The following is a 4,092-nucleotide window of genomic DNA, read 5'->3' as shown; positions in this document are numbered from 1 at the left end:
TGGTGGTGCCCCACCAGGGCCTGGGAGATGGGCCTCACAGGTAAGCTTCGAAGGGAAAATGAGTATCAATTCATGGGTGAACCAATGAAAAAACACAAATGAACAAATGGCTATTTTGAAGAAAATGCTAAATGTATTCCATAGTTACTGTTTTAGACTCGCTTGTCAAACACATCCCATCCCTCACTCTGACTCCATGTGCCCCACTGTCTGGGGTTCACACCACCGCCTCCTGGCCCATTCTCCCCCGTGACGGGTCACGTAGGTCATAGTCCTGTTCTGCTGGAGGGTTTTCCATTCAACTGCCAAATGGGCAAGACGAATCCATACCTTAACGTCCAATTCCATCAATGCTGAAGCAAGCTCCCCGAGAAAGAGACTTGAGAGAACATTTTGTGTATACTCTTCCTGGTGTATAATTTTATTTTTGCCAGAATGAAAACATGTCTTTCTTTAAAAAGAAAAAATCCCTTTATGGAAATAACTGTGGCTAATCACTAGGTCTCCCCATAAGCTTGGGAGCTTCACTTCATGTTCTTCATACATATTCCCCCCAAGTGTATTTGAGTCCATTCATCATCGACGTGCTGTTATTGTTTAAGACTCAGGTGACTGTTTATGTAAATTATTTGTACATCTGATGTTTCCAGCGGCTCTGGAGACATAAAGCAACATTTAAAATATTACCATTAAATATATCTTAAAAGATGGCATTCAAATAGGTCTTTGTCAGAGCGAGCGTTGATGTCATTTTGTCTGGAAGCGTGGGGGTCTCTTGGGGTCTCTCTGTCTGTGAAACTGTTGGGGTAGAGCCACACGGCCCCCATGCTCTGACACTGCATTCAGAATGCAGACTGCCTTCCAAACACCCATCTCCTCGGTCTCAACTTCCTGTAAACCTACTGCAACACTGAGAGTCATCAACCTTCCCCTCACACACGTGATCATGAACGACACAATTCACGTCCAGTGTGACTATTAAAGGTCATTTCTCCCTCAAATATCTAAAGAAATCAAGGTCATTAAGTTATGCCAATTTTTACAAAGCATTTTAAGTCTTACTGAAATTTATTACTCTCAATGCCTAGAGACACCTCTCTTGGTCTCTGTTTTCTATTCTTATTTCTAGCTCTTTCTATCACCACATGCCACCACACAATTTATCCTTCCAGAACGTTATGACTCCTTCAGCAAGTCACCCAAGAAAAAAAAAGATGTTCTGTTCTTACCTATATTTCTCTCTAGAGGTCAGGAAGTGGATACAGCACCAGCCCTGGGTATCTGATGATATAATATTGAGGACAGAGCCTAGAACACAGTGACAGCAGTTCAAACACACACAGCAGGCCGTCCCTCCTAAGAGATGGAAATGGAACGGAGAGCCTGGTCAAAAGATTTATGGAATCAGTGTCCCAGCGCAAGAGAGGAACAGTTCAATTCCATCTCCATCCACTGAACAGGGGAAAGAAAAAGTCTATGTTTAATAATAGCTTTGAGTGGTTATAAAATAAGGTCTTCGTATTCTATCTCTGTAGACGTCCCCAATGTAAAACAACGTATATGTCAACTAGGTTATGAGTTAGCGAACTCTCTGAGGTGCCAACATATGCAAAGGTTTCTTCATTTTTTTTCCTTAATTAGACTTAATCTTTTTTAAAAGTAATTTTAGGAAAAAAAAAAAAGTAATTTTAGGTCCATAGTAAAATTGAGCAGAAAGTATACAGATTTGTCATTTGCCCCCCACTCCTACACAGGTGAAGTCTCCTCCTCATCAATATCCTCCCACCCTCAGAGTGGCTCTTTTAAAAAAACTATTTTTAGCATAACTCTTTTACAATACAAAGGTCAAAGGAATAACCCAGTGTGGAAAACAATGATTAACAAGATGAAACCATAGGAAAATTTTGAAGCTAAATGAGGAAATGATCCACCAGGCTTAAGAACCAGCTTACAGAAAAAAAAAAAATTAAAAAAAACTTTAATATCTAAAATAGGAAGCTGACACAAGAGAGACAATTGATTTAAATTAATAAAATGAATTAAAATGACAAATAATGAGCTAGCCTGGATATTATTTTTAAAAGATTTATAAAACTACCAAGTAGAATTTCTTTTTTTTTTCCAAGTAGAATTTCTAGCAAGAAAAGCATAATCATTGAGATAGAGGAGTTAAGTAGCAGATTTATCAGTTGAGGGGAAAATTAATTAACTATCTCAATATAAAAGGAACAACTATGAAACTGCTAGAAAAACACATAGGGGAAAAATTACATGGCATTGGGTTTGGTTATGTGTTTTTATTTTTTTAATTTTAATTTTTTTTTCATTTGTTTCTATGGAAGTTCGATTTGCCAACATATAGTATAACACCCAGTGCTCATCCCATCAAGTGCCTTCCCCATTGCCCGTCACCCATGGTTATGTGTTTTTAGATACAACATTGAAAGCATAATCTATGTCAGTAAAAACTGATCAGATGGACTATTCCTAAAATTGAAAAAGGCTGCTTCATGAAAGACAGTGTCAAGAGACTAAAAAGAGAAGCATTGATTGGGAAAATATTTGCAAACACATATGCATCTGCTAAACTACTTGTTTACAAATATATCAAAAAAATGTTAAATCACCAGTAAGAAAATAACTCAATGAAAAAATGGACAAGAGATCTGATCAGATGCCTCAGTAGAGAAGACACGCTAATTCAAATAAGCATATGAAAACACGTTCAACATCATTTGTCCTTAGAGAACTGAAGATCACAAGGAGATATTCCAACACACCTGTCAGAGTGGCTATAATTCCCACGCTGACGTCACCGGAAGCTGGGAGACTGGGACAGCAGAAGTCCCATGTGTTGGAGCGAGGACTGCAGAATGCCCAGTCCCTTTGCAGGACAGTTTCACAAATTTCTTACAAGGCTAAATAGAGTCTTATCATATGATGTGGTAAATTGAGTTCCCAGGTATTTACCCAACTGATGAAGACTTCTGTTCACACATAAACTTATTATCAGCAGCTTCATTCATTAGCTCCACAAACTGGAAGCAATCGAGACATTCTAAAATAGGTGAACGAGTAAAGAAATTGTAATACATCTATACGACGGATATCATTCAACAATAAAAATAAATGAAGTATCAAGCCATAACAGACCACAATGACTCTTCTCTTACTAAGTGAAAGAAGCCAGTCTGATAAGACGACCTACCTTATGATTTCAATTATGACATTTTGGAAAAGAAAGACTATGGATATTATAAAAAGATTTTTAAAAGATTTCAGGGGCACCTGGGTGTGCTTAGTTGGTTAAGCATCTGCCTTCATCTCAGGTTATGACCCCAGGGTCCTGGGTTCGAGCCCCACGTCTGGCTCCCTGTTCAGTGGGGAGTCTGCTTCTCCTTCTCCCTTTGCTCCTACCCCTGCTCTTGCTCTCTGTCTCTCTCTCAAATAAATAAATAAAATCTTAAAAAAAAAAAAAAAGATTTAAATAGGAAAAAAGCTTGCCAGGGGCTTGGAGGAAGGGGGAGGAAACAGTTGGACAGGCAAAAGCAGAGTGGACTTTTTAAGGCAATAAAGCAATTCTGATTAATACTGTAGTGATCGATACATGACATTTTGGCACGTTTTCAAAATCCGTAGACCACCAGCACAAAGAATGAACCATAATGTCTCCTACTTAAAAGAAATATTTAGGGCAGCCCGGGTGGCTCAGCGGTTTAGCGCCGCCTTCAGCCCAGGGCCTGAACCTGGAGACCCAGGACGAGTCCCACATCAGGCTCCCTGCATGGAGCCTGCTTCTCCCTCTGCCTGTGTCTCTGCCTCTCTCTCGCTCTCTCTGTGTGTCTCTCAGGAATAATAAATAAAATCTTTAAAAAAATAAAAAATATAAAAGAAATATTTAGGAGATTGGCAGTATCCCAGAATTGAAATGTGGAATGTGAAAAAATAACCTGAGTGATAATTAATTAAAACACTTTTCCTAAGAGGAACTGGGGAAATTTTGCTGCCCCAAGGAACTTTGGAGTGGACACCATAAAGGCCTTAAATGAAGAACATGCACGTAAATACTGTATTCTCATTGCTAAGGATGTT

General features: G+C 39.0%; 1 long non-coding RNA gene across 1 annotated transcript; it reads right to left on the bottom strand.

Moving 5' to 3' along the window:
- Nucleotides 1–419: 419 nt before the first annotated feature.
- LOC119879519 lies at nucleotides 420–3,055 on the bottom strand. Its single transcript, XR_005387558.1, has 3 exons — nucleotides 2,781–3,055; nucleotides 1,230–1,356; nucleotides 420–655 (listed from the first exon to the last, which is right to left on the bottom strand). It is a non-coding gene; the product is annotated as an uncharacterized LOC119879519 (long non-coding RNA).
- Nucleotides 3,056–4,092: the final 1,037 nt, after the last annotated feature.

Source organism: Canis lupus, unplaced genomic scaffold, assembly GCF_011100685.1.
Source record: "Canis lupus familiaris isolate Mischka breed German Shepherd unplaced genomic scaffold, alternate assembly UU_Cfam_GSD_1.0 chrUn_S996H1163, whole genome shotgun sequence".
In the NCBI taxonomy this organism is placed as follows: Eukaryota; Metazoa; Chordata; class Mammalia; order Carnivora; family Canidae; genus Canis; species Canis lupus.
This window is presented reverse-complemented; position numbering and strand designations above follow the sequence as displayed.